We start from the raw sequence: 13274 nt of genomic DNA on the forward strand, positions 1-13274 counted from the left end.
TGAGGCTAACTTCTTAAGACTACGTCTGAATCATCAACCACCAGAGGAAAACCAAGAGTCAATACTGTACTTTCATTTTTTAAAACATAATTGTGAAGCAGATTTGTATTATTTCCCAAATAGCTAGCTAGTAAATATATTTGCTTCCTTTCAAATTTCCTCATACACGTTTGTGAGACGTTGGACAATGCACCAAGTTTCAGAACAATACAGTGTCAGTCCTTGTAGCAAGATTCTGCATTTTGCCTGTTCTTGGGTAAGTAATATTCTGCTCAGGTAGGATCCAGCACGACTGAGGGCCCAGTAATCATGTTTTTAAAAGACAAGGGGAAAAAATACTGGGCCTTCCTGATTTCCTGTTAAAGTTTACAAATCGATAAGAAGCCCTGTTGACCTGTAGGATTGTTAACCTGCTTAGGGATACAGAACAAGTGACTTTATATCTTACAATTTTGGTTTTCTTTAAAATGGTAAGATGTAAAACACCGACAAAAGACCATTAAAACCATTTTGTAAAATGTATTTTGTCCAATAATCCAATGAAAATGATTTTAAATCAAACAAAACATGTAACTTATCGTCAGGGTGAAACATCACCTGGAGACCCCTGAGAATAAACGCCGTTGGCTCAACAGGCTTCAGACAAATCGGACACTAAACCTGATTATGAAATGCTAGACTGTGAAAGCTATGCTGCGGTACTTCAACTGAACTTCATATTCAGACTGTTGTGAAAGCTATATTATAGAATGCGATAATGGAAGACTTTGGTAGTAGATTGAAACTCTGATATTTAAAATTAGACTGAGGCCCTGATGGTACACCCTAACAGAACACAAATATGTCATTCCATATATGGAGATCCGAAATAGTGGAAAAGTAATTTGTTTTCTTATTTTTTCTGACAATGTAGGGCTGTTATAATAATAGTTTCATAATATATTACACTGTACAGCAATTATTTCAACTTCAAGAGATATGTTTGAATATAAACAAAGGAACTCCATTGAGCAAAAATATATTGGCATGTGTTAAAAAAAAACATTTTAGTGTACATCAAGTGTACTAGTCTTATTATAGTATTACAATGAATTACAGTATATTTTTTAGTATATGACAATATATTTTTCTTGCATAAGGGAGGGAACTGAGACACAGATGATGACTGTGTTCCATTCTCTCCTTGAATGAAATACACAGAAAATATATTGGAATAATATGGCAAGATATTGCAACAATATATAGGCAAATATACAAAATTATTTCCATAGCAATATTTTATTTTTTAAACACAGTGCTGTGAAACATACATTATTTATCATTACATTTTCACAAAACTCTACATATACTGCAATATATCCCATTTCTGTTAGGGTCCTGTGAGAAAATAAACACTCAGGGATATTTTTGCATGACTCCAGGCTCATTTGCATGTTCAGACACAACCTGGCTTCTTTAACTAAAGGAACCTCTGAGGCATTGAGGTGACGGGCGCCCATAACAACATGTCAGCCAATACAGGAGTTCCAGCCCCGCCCCACAGCACAAGCACACACCCTCCTGGCTTCAGTGCCTGTCAGCAGGACTGACAGGCAAGGTGTGGTTGGGATTCAAACCAGACAGACCAGATTGGCAGAGTTTAGCACATTCCTTCGGCCATGACTGCATATCCCGACTTGCTGTTATGCTGAATAATCAAGACTAACTACGAAGCAATAATTCCTAGTCGGTTCTTCATTTAAAGGCATGGCAGATTTGACAAAGTGCAGGCTGTTTGAATGTGCTGTGAATGTTTGAATGACTGAATGTACTATGAGTTAATACTAGAAGTTATCTTGATTCAATTGTAGCTACATCATCATTGTACATCCACTTTAAAATATAAATTATTTGAGCTATCCACATTAAGATATACATTATTTGAAATAACTGTCTTTACTGAGCACATTTCCTAAAGGCAATGTAAATATGTAAATGCTGGTGCTTTTATTATTATTGTCATTATTAGTAGTAGTAGCAGCAGTAGTAGTAGTACTAGTAGTAGTAGTAGTACCACATAATATTATGTCTCATATGAAGTGCATTTCAGAATAATATCAAGAGCAAGGTCAAGGGCACAGAATAACAAGCAACACATAAGTGATTGGACACCAAACTGAAAATAGTGCTAACATGCATTCACAGTCGTAATTGTTTCAGCATACATGTAGTGCCAACGAGAAAAAGGCAATATATCATACAGTATATTTGTCTATAAATGTCTACAGCAGTCGTTTGTACTATGTGTCTATGCAATGCAAATAGAGCCATGAATCCATCCTTTTCTTTCCAATAATTGGAACCTGAAGTTCTGGCCTGCAGAGATAAGTGTGGCTCGTGAGAGGAAGGCCTTTCTGAACAGTGATAGATGGAGAGTAAAAAAAGAGATCCTGCAAATGTGTTTATCTTCCCCGCTGCTTCCTCCCGTGAGCTCTGTGTCAGTGGGAAGGGCGTGTCTCTGTATTTGTTTACAAGCCCTGAACAGGTGGAGCAGGGAAACCACACGGCCATTGACTTATTTCAATAGACCTATTTACAGGCGGAGTTGCCAAGAACAAGTGCATAGCAACCAACCACCTGGGTATCGTGGAAAAAGGAAAGCGACAGTGCCAGGCTTGAGGTCTTTGCTGCTGTGCTGCTTACCCTACAGGTTTCAGTAAATGTATGCAATGGAAAGTCTCAAGGAGAAGAAATGTACACCCATAGCTCGCCTGTGCCGACAAGGCACAAAGCCGCCATTTTAAAACAGCAGTGACAAAGTGACTGCGGCACAGAGAACCCTAAACAGCAGACAATAGGCACATTCACGGCAGAGGTTTGGCGAAGGCAGCTCTATCACTGCTTCCTTGGTGGCCTGTTTGCACACCGCACCGCCGAGCTTGCGGAGAGATAAAAGGCCATCTGGGTTTGCATGAGCAATGCGATCTCACCACGCCGAGTTTCGGAGAGGCACTATCACAGGAAGTAGATCTCCGGGCTGCGATACCTCTTCCACGCCGTCGTCCTCCCACAGTAATTACTCAATCAGATTGGACCGATGTAGGACCACCGGACTCCAAACTAACCGCTCACTCCTCCAAAGCCAGCAGGAGACGAGATACTAATCTGCTTTTAGCCTTTTCTCATTTAAAGCAAAAACACTCTTTCAGACCTGGTTATATTATTTGTGCCCAACAGTTCTTTCATATTCAACACAACAGACAGAACCAAAAGACATTCTCAACATGAAAACAAATAATAAGTAGATTCAAGCAGTTGAACTATCTGAAAACAAACTAAGCAGATTCAAACATAACTTAAGAAGTTTGTTCTCTCTCTGATGTTTTCAGATATCAATAGGTCCCTCTCTAGGTTTTTTGGGATTCCCAGAAGAAGTTCATTTCCTGTTTTAGACTTGAGGTGCCCACACCGCTGTTTGCCATGTGACTCCAAAATGCTCCTCAGAGCTGCAAATTATAGCCAGATAAAGAGCTTCTTTGGGTCACATTCCTACTGGCCTTGCAGTGGACTTCCCTGTAATCGCATTACTCCGTCCAAAACAAAGTCATTCTGGAAGCAGGGTCACTGCAGACAGCTGAACTCAACTGAACAGAACTGAGTGCTGTAAATAGCCTTACTCATATCCAGAGGTGGAAAATCCAGGTTCAGAAAGTGAAGGTCCACGTCGGTATTTTGTTCCGGTCACCTGGATTTGCTAATTAGCACAATTCTTCAGCCAGGAGGCAGAACTAATTAGTGAAATTAAGCTGGTTGAGTTCATGGGTAGAAAAAATGGTGTCTTCTCTAACTCTGTTGACTAAGACAAAAACGTTCTCTCCCTGTCTTAGATTACAGCACAATATTTCCACTGCACACAACCAATTTTCATACAATAAAACAGGTCTCTGAAATGCAGTGGATTAAAAGACTAAAATGACTAAACTGGAATCGGCTGGGAGAATATTTCACAGGGCAGTGAGTTCACAGGGAGGGGGGGAAGACCAGTCCACCTTGTTTTCACCCAAAATGACCGAATGTAGCATGTAAATAACTTGCAACATAACATGTACAGTGCACAGGGCCGCAAAAATCCAGGAAAGCCTCCTTGTAATCAATTCTGTCACCACTAGCGGTTTGTTTGCCTCTGTTGAGTGGAGCTAGCTATCCTGGGGGCTTTCAGAGTGAATTCCGCATGCCAGCAATTTTTGACAGCATGTGGAGACTGAAATCAAGGTCCTTAGGTGGTAGAAGTCCCAAAACAACGGTACAACTTCAACAGCAGTTTCTTTATTTATACACTACTTCTCCAAACAAATGTATCCAAAAGCCACGAAAGAAAAGAGTAAAGGAAATGTATGCATGCCCCTGTAATGCATAATTTATGTGAATTAGATTATAGCCGAACTCACATAGATAATTATTTTCTCTGTTCATGCTCAATCCTTTCTAAAATATCTTCTTGGGGTTCTGTAAAAAGGATAAGAAATAAAATCTTTAAAGGAAATACAATATACACTGAGTATTGAATGACGGAAGATGATTTCAATACACAGGGTACATAGTTTATGGTACTTAAACAAAGCCCTCAGCTGTGCAAACTGTATCATATGCAAACAGGTACACGTTATGCGCATGTAAATATTATGAGCCCTCCTTCATCTGTGCTATGAAAGGCTTAGGACAGTGATCTCAGACGCAAATCCTGGAGGACCACAGTGTCTGCTGGTTTTTGATGTTTCAGCACTTGATTGCTTGGCTAAAGCATCAACACATCTTGTTTCCAAGGCTCAAACTTGCTGCTGAACCTACAGACACTGTGGCCCTCCAGGACTGGAATTTCAGATCCCTGCCTTTGAAAACGTTCCCCCCGTCCCTCCAGCCACCCCGCCTCCCCCCCCCCAATCCCCCCCTGAAATCCCCACCACACCAGTCACCGTTCTGTTCCGTGCAACGATAGCTCAGCTCCTGCTTGGCAATGATTGTCTCACAGAGATGCTGTTTACAAAAATCTACCAGCTAATAACTCATGCAAAACTGCCCCCGACCCCATATCTTCCCTGGGTTGAGTGACACTGTGGGTCACCTGAGGAGGGTTTATCCGACGCGTGGGGCTGGGGTTCCGGCAGGGCCGGCAGCTGTCACTCAAACACAGATCAGCATGGCACCTCGATCCTGCTCCAGTCACCCTGCTTTGTTTCTCAGCCCCAGGGATCTTTCTCTCAATGCAAACACCAGCAAATTAGTATTTACATGCTGCAGTAGATAAACATCAATACGGGCGGCCATTTTGTTCTTAACCAGAGCTCGGACTCATGCGCACAATGAAGTTTGTTACACTCTCCCCCCTCCGCAGGACTGCAGGAAACCGGAGCTGTTAAATCTAGTCTCAGGTGTCCAGGTTTCCATGACGCTCCCGTAACCGATAAGGTCTGAGCAGGGATCAAACCTGCAGTCTTTGCGAACATCACGGAACTATTCAATTGACAGGATTAGTTTTTAAAAAAAACCTGGACCCCACAGGGGACTAAGCAAGCCTCCCCTGGGGTGGGCAAAGATGGCCCTATCTGTTTCTGCATTTCAACCCAACTCCTACTCTTATATATTTAATTAACCCAGCCATTTCTGTGATCTCACAATTTAGATAAATTCCTTCCTAAGCAAGAACATCCCCACATGAAACTTAACTGCGATATAATGTATTTGTGAATTTGTATTCATGTGTACTTCTAATTAGCAGTTAGCATTTGGATTGTTATAGACTAAGGTCAGTCTGCAAAACAACACAGACACAAAAACAGATATGAGGTAGTATTATTTCTTCATCCATATCTTACATCAATAATCCCATTGGCAAAAGTGCAAACTGGATGTTATGTACTTTCTACTAAGAACATTAAGTACCGATTGACCCAAAACAATTGACAACAATGCTATTGTTCCTCTTCTCAAATTTTCCAAACATTTAACTTCATATGGCATACTTTACCAGCTGGCCATGGAAAATGTTGTTATTCATCCACATTTTCATTTAAGTATACCATTCAATTCAAAAATGATTCTGGTGTTATGTAAAACCAAGGAAACATTATGTTTGCAAAAAGTGACCAGTGACATTGTTATGTGATGTCATATGTCACATTTCTGCTTGGTTCCATTACCTATCAAATGAATCCCTCTTTATGCTACACAACAGGCTCTCTGCTGGCCGTACCGCGGTGAGCATAGGCAGCGTGTTCATTGAGAAACGCGCGGAACCCTCTCCGAACACAGCCTGCCACTGTGGGCCGAGCTGGGGCGGCGGTATTTGATTAAGCCGCCCCGTCCCTCTGCGTGCCAGAGTCGGGTCACACGGTGCGGCACCTTCCCCCCGCGCAGTCATGCGGTGCGGCTCGCCAGAGGCCAGAGCGGGCCCTGAGAGCGCTAGGTGTGTAATGCCGGGGCTGACCTTCTTTTCCGCGGAGGGCCACTCTGGGGAACAAAGCCGCGTTCTCAGGGAGCTGTAATCCCTCCCGATACGCCTCACAAAAGGCCAGGCATTACACCGAGTCTGGTGCACCACCTTTAACCGATTCAGTTCCTTTTTAAACCAGGGCTATTCAACTAGAAACCTGGAGGCCAAATAAGGCCAGTCGCAGACTTACATTTCACCCTTTGATTATTGAAAAGGGGGGGAAAAGCATTGTCCAGATGCATCAAAAATGGTGAGCAGTACTGCATCTGCATAGTGTTGGCATACCTCCCACAAGACACAGAATAATCAGAAGTAGTTATGCATATTTTAAGAAGGCATATACTTTGTTTGTGCATACAATGTACTGTATTCATAATACCCTTGTAAATTGTATGTGGAAAATGTTTGGCCTTTATCCAACAGTTTGAAAACAATATGGCCCATGGGAAGAGGTACAGTGCTACTGCAGATGAAGTACCCCGCTGTAAACCGTCCCTATAGCATTGCAACATGTCATTTAAATGTGCTCTGCACAATCATTTAAGAAACAAATGCTGGTCAATTCAACAATTTATCTACACCAGATACATGGAAGCGCAAAGCTTAAACCATAGATGTCTTAGGTCAATTAGAATGGTTCAGAAACAAGGTACACAAATGGACATGGTTTAAACCAGAGGAATTAGACCAATCACTCTCCTAGGGTTCATCGAGTTCCTTCATCTCCTCCTCACTGATTGCCCTTACTCCAATCGACCATTTCAGCGGAAATCTGATACTACAATCATACTACTTTTGCATAGTCAGCAGACAGCCAACTGACTGATAAGAATCCACAGAGAACATATGGCTAAGTTTCATCTAGCCTTGGAGCCGGCCCCAAAGGAGGCGCTATCATTAGCCGCCATGATGCCGACGATAGAGCCGGGATGTAGGAAGGCTGGCCTCAAAGCCATGCGTGTGGCCTCCAGTACAGCGACAAAGATTGCCTAACTAAACATTTCCTGAGATCCACTTCTTCAAAGGGCCTTTCTGCTTCGAGAGCTGGAGGGTTCGCACGAGCCAAGATCATTTTCCGCACGGATGCAGGACCTAAAGAGGCTAACCCATGACATCAGTGCCCCACGAGAACGGCTTCGAAAAGACAATGTACGAAGGACCCGAAACAAATGTCCCGTCATGTACAATGACAGACTAGAACTGAGATTTATGGTGTTTAAAAGATTTCATATGCTCACAGGTTCAAGCAGTTTAATCATGGTTCTAATATTGTGAAAGCTCTTATCACATGGGGAAGATTGGAGTTACTGTTTATTCAACCTTGCTTTCTTGTCCTTGTGCTGAGACGTTAAAGCAGGGGCTGTTATTTAAGATACCATAACAGGAGTTGACTGTGGACAATCTGGCTAATGGCTGTTCTATTGGTTATTTTCTGTATGGTGTGGAAGTCTGTAAGCCTGACTCAATGCTTGTGGTGCAGTCATTACCTGGACAGGCAGGTACAGCATCTTGCCATCTTGCTAGGCAGGTATATCATCTTGCCATTCACCTTTCTGTGGCGTAATCAGCCTGGCTCTGATTTGCTGCTGTGCAGACAATGTTTTGCATTAACCTCTACTGGCACATGGTGTACATCTAATGGGAATCTGGTCAAAAGATAATATAACATGAAATAAAGGTTGGGTTCATCCAACAGATATCACCAAGGCAATCTAATACAAGTGCTGAATTCATCACAGAAACCTGAGCTGTGCTATCCAAATCCTATGCAAATGATAGGCTCGGTTTCTCTGCGTATTAGCTTTCAACTACAGGAGCAGATGTCTGTGTGCTCCAAGGGATTTTTCTTGGGCAAGCAAACGTTAGTTAATCCGGTGAATCACTTCTCCCCTACTCGGATCACGCCTGAGCATAGTGCGATATATCACCAAGGCTTAGTATCCCACACCAGCATGCCATGCCTCTCAGAGCGCGTTTACGTCACGGTCCGCCTGAACACGCGGCAGACCGGCGGAGAGACTGTTTACGCTGAGAACTCTTCCGCAGCTCAGGGAATTGAATCACCTATCCGTCCTCATGACAACCAGCTCGAGAAACAGGAACGTGGTGTGAAACCAATCACATACACGATGCACACACATGCATGTGCACACAAGCAATCGCACAAGGACGATTTGATCTCACTTGACCGAAGTTTTTCTTAAACCATCTGAATAGCATTTTTACGGATGGCTTTAGAGATTAAAATGTCTCTGATGTCTCTTCAACTCAAGTCAGAGACTGACAACTGCTGTCAACTGACATCCAATACTAAATGTTATTTCGAGTGTGTACTCTAATTTGTTCGGCTTCCTGGTTTGGTGATTCTTCTCGCCGGAGCCTGACTGCTTCCAGGCAGCTCCTTCAGTTTATGTTCAACACTGAAATGCTCACACCGTAGTTTGAAAATTACAACGGGATGAATATGCACCTGTGACAGTTATTTTGTCCCACGATGTATTCCCATTGTCAGAACTTAAAGGTATACAATGTGAAAGATTTTACTCCTTTTTTAACTTTTATACTTCTTAAGCAGGTTTTATTTTTTTAAAAATCACATTTGGCCTGGTACCTTACGGAAATTGGTATTGGGACCATTACGTACTGAAACCATTATTTATTTTTTATAAACAGGCTGCCTGAAAAGAAAACCCGCCTAGGCTACTGTAGGTTGTCACTGTATTTCCCTCTGAGGGCAAGTATTGCCTCGGGATCCCCAGAAAAGCCTATACGGTCTGAAAAAGCTGTAGGTTAGTTTTTAGACAAACTTACAACTACAAAATACGTGAATAATCACATATATGTATAATCATATGTGTGTCAGGACAAAAATATCTGTTTACATTGTACAGTTTTAATAAAACTGAATGCACTGGGAGAAGAACATAATTCTACATGGCAGTTGCACAGTACAAAGTTACCTTGAAGTAGGGTGACGCATCAGCAGCTAAAAGTCATGGAGAGAGGGATAGCCTATCGCACGTCCAGGATGACGAATGTGAAATAAGGAAATATATGTAAAATTGCATTTTATGTAAAATTAAAATTAAAAAATTAAACAAATAAATAAAATGAATCAGAAACTTAAATCACATTAATAATTCGAATACTGAAAGTTTGCCTTTTCGCCAACTAATTCTGCACAAGAAGCCACAAATGTGGAGCCTACTTTTCTCAGTTTCGTTCGCACTAATATGCACTGGTTGTCATTTAGCATAAACACAAACAAATCAAAACAAAACACAACGACGACTACAAACGAAAACATTTCGAACAAAAAAAAAATTATTCTTACTCTTGAATGAAGTTCCCATGAGGACTTTGATGTAGCGACCGATTAGACCGAAGGGGTTAAAATATTCCAGGGGTTAAAAAATGTCAAATTAGAAACGATATCCTTGAATCAGCCACAAAAGTACTTTGCCTACTGTGTCACCCTCAGTATAAAACTGTAGCCCAAGTCCAATATAATATATTAATCTCGAATTTAGAGGGAAAAAACTGCTTGTTTTCTTTGGATGTTATACGAGCTTCCTTTCTTCCAATGGGAGTCGGTAACCTGGTATTCACTGAAAGAAAGGTGAGCTCCGAAACTACCGCTTCGCTCCTCCCTCCTCTTTCAACTGCTTGGTGTGAAGGACTCTCCGTTGAGCGCGGTCGAAACATGTCATAATGGCTTCACCCACATTGCCAGAAAGCTGCATATTCCCACTGTTGGTAACATCGTCCTTCTCGCAGTGAATTACCCATCTCCTGTCTCACCAAGTAAACATTACGCGCGTTTCCTGTGTCATCGTGAGTAAATGTAAATGAAACTTAGGAGGTCTATACGTCTTTGCTAAAGCGTAGCATACACACTATGTGACTTTTCGTTGTTGGACATTAAAGTTTGCTGGGAAACTTTATTTAACCATCGTTAAATCTTTCCGGGAATTTATTTTTTAGTTCATATCCAGAAGTTTGAAAAGACTTGTAATTTATCTTCTGCACTCAGAACTATTCAGACTTGTAGCTGAGGTTGCCAAAGTTTCAATTGTTTGCTTGGTACAGTGCATCCAAATAAACGTGCACAATATTTACTCATTTTAAAGATGTATTTATCATGCAGCACAGTATTACAAAACGGGTTGCCAAAGTTTCAATTGTTTGCTTGGTGCAGTACAGCCAAATAAACATGCACAATATTTACTTGCTTAAAGAATGTATTTATCATGCAACACAGTATTACAAAACATTTGTTTTAGAATGACACAACATGAAATCTCATCCTCTTCTTGGAGTTTTTGAAAGGCTAGCTGATTATTTATTTTATTTTATAGTTTTTTTTTAACAGAAAACTAAATCCATCTCAAGTTACAACAGATAATATTTCTGGGACCAATACAAAGTGCAGGAGACTGTTTGAATCTCTCCTGACGAGACGTTGCAGCCATTTCTCGCAACACAAATTACAGACCATTCTATAGCTACTCTGTACAAAGCATCACCACTGTACTGTAGTAAAGTACAGGTGTGGGTAATGGGGTGGTAATGCATTTTCATGAATTTGAAACAGAACAATAATATATTATTTTTTAATACAAGCTACATGCAGTGTTCATAAGTACTTGCATTTTAGCTATAAGTACTACAGAAACATTCACAGAAAACATATGCTGTGTAAGACAGACTGGCACATCATGGTGTGCTGGTATGTTATTGTAATGTCCCTGATGATCTGGGTGATGATGCAGCAAACACCAGTATGTGTATAAACACGGGTATTATTTGGCTTAAGCATTTCATCAATGTGTATGTCATGCTTGTAAAAGGCTTATTCAGTTACAATGCATGGCAGCGGTTCTGCAATGCCCTCTCAAAAAGATGCCTTTCATTCTTTGTAACTGCTAGACTATAGCCTACGGGTTATTTATCAACAATGATAGAAAAAATCCCTCCATTAATGTACAGACGCAAGCAAGCAGGTCAGTGATTGACTTTCGAGTTAGGAGCTGGCAGAACAAATGTCAAGGCATAGAGTGACATCTAGTGTTATGAAAATGAAATAGACTCTCGTTGACTTTTGAGACATTTGAACACATACTTCTCTGCTCATAACAGGGACCAGCTGAACAGTTTTGGGAATGAGTGTTCATGTAACCTTAAAATCGCTAAAATTAGCACATTATTTCATGTGAAAGTCCCTGCTGACTAAAACAGCATCAGTAAAGATGGATATGCTGTTGACCAGCATGCTGGAACCAGCTAGTCTAGAGTGACCAAATTGATCTACCAGCATGACCGTCATATTTACCAGCTTGACTGTTTTCACTATCAGCTTGACTCAACTGGTCAACCGGCTTAGCTAACATAGGGACTTATTCTGGTCTATGCTGTTTTGGCAGCAGGTGGTTTTTGACTGTGCACATTAACAAAACAGCAAACAGTGGCAAGCATATAGGCAGAAGTGTATTAGTGTGAAGTGGCAAATCCAATGCTTGGTAGTTCACCAGTTTTGAACTGCATCTTCTGCACATAATTGTCCAGGCCACAATAAGGAATGTGTAGGTTAAAGGGTATCTCACCTTAAAGGCAGTGTTGACAGACAAGTCTCAGCTGTCATTCAGCACAACTCTGATTCATCATCAGATTTAAAACAAAACCCCAGAAGCATCATAGTGGGGAGGAAAGTGAAACTGATTACCCAGGGCCCCATGGTTGGGTTGGGGTGGGGGGGTCTCTAAAGGCCTGGACCAAAAAGTTTTTGTTGTGTCCCACAGAGACTGCATATGAACAGGGCCCACAATTCCACGCTAAACCCCTGCAAATACCTATAGTGTCATTACCGCCTTATCTTATATTGCATCGCCATATCTTGTGGAATAACCTATACATTGAAAATCTATCAAGCTAACTCCCTTGCGACTAATTTAGAAGAATTTATCATTTTAACCGGCAAAATCAGTGTCACCTATGCTATAATTAGTTATACAAATATAATTAACAAATAACAGAAAGATACATCAGAAGAACATGCATCAGCTTGTAGCCAACATTTAACACCACTAAAGATCCAGTTGAGTTCCAAGCTACTTGCATAATTAGAAGTGTTCAGTGTTTCTGTAGGTAGCCTATAATAGTACATTAAAACTCCACTCTCACTCCCTGTTTCCCCTTTAGAATGGCTGGTGTAATTGTGGTGAAAAAGATCATGCTGTATAGCAGTATTAAGAATCGTTTTGAGATTGGATTCTCTAAGATATTGCCTGTTTTTAATCATTTTTAGATTTTACTATTCATAAATTGGAAGTCTGAGAGTAGTTCTATGGTAGTGCTACACTCTTAAAACAGATGTGTTAAAACAACATTATATTTTATTTTAACACACTTCTCTGTCTAGATAAGGAAAAAATATTTTTGTTATAGTTTTAATACAAGCTGAGTTCAAAAGTCTCCCTTCGTAACATATAAATTGTAGATTTGTAACACAAAAATAGTAACTCTGACACAAAATGTATTGAAAGTAACAAAAAAGTACGAACACAAAATGTGTGTTGGATATCAACACATCGTTTTTGCGTGTAATTACCATGCGAGTTCGAATAATACAGTATACAGAAAGGTAGGGAAAACGATCGTTCTATACCCTTTAACATTTAATTAAAAGTAAATGTACTACCAGTAATAAATTGTATCCTCTGTCCACAAGCTTAAGCGAGCAGACCCATTATTAGGCCTACCCTTTTATTACCCTAGACACATATTAACAGTCCTTTTGCAGTCTTCT

This window comes from Anguilla rostrata, chromosome 5, assembly GCF_018555375.3.
Source record: "Anguilla rostrata isolate EN2019 chromosome 5, ASM1855537v3, whole genome shotgun sequence".
NCBI lineage: Eukaryota > Metazoa > Chordata > Actinopteri > Anguilliformes > Anguillidae > Anguilla > Anguilla rostrata.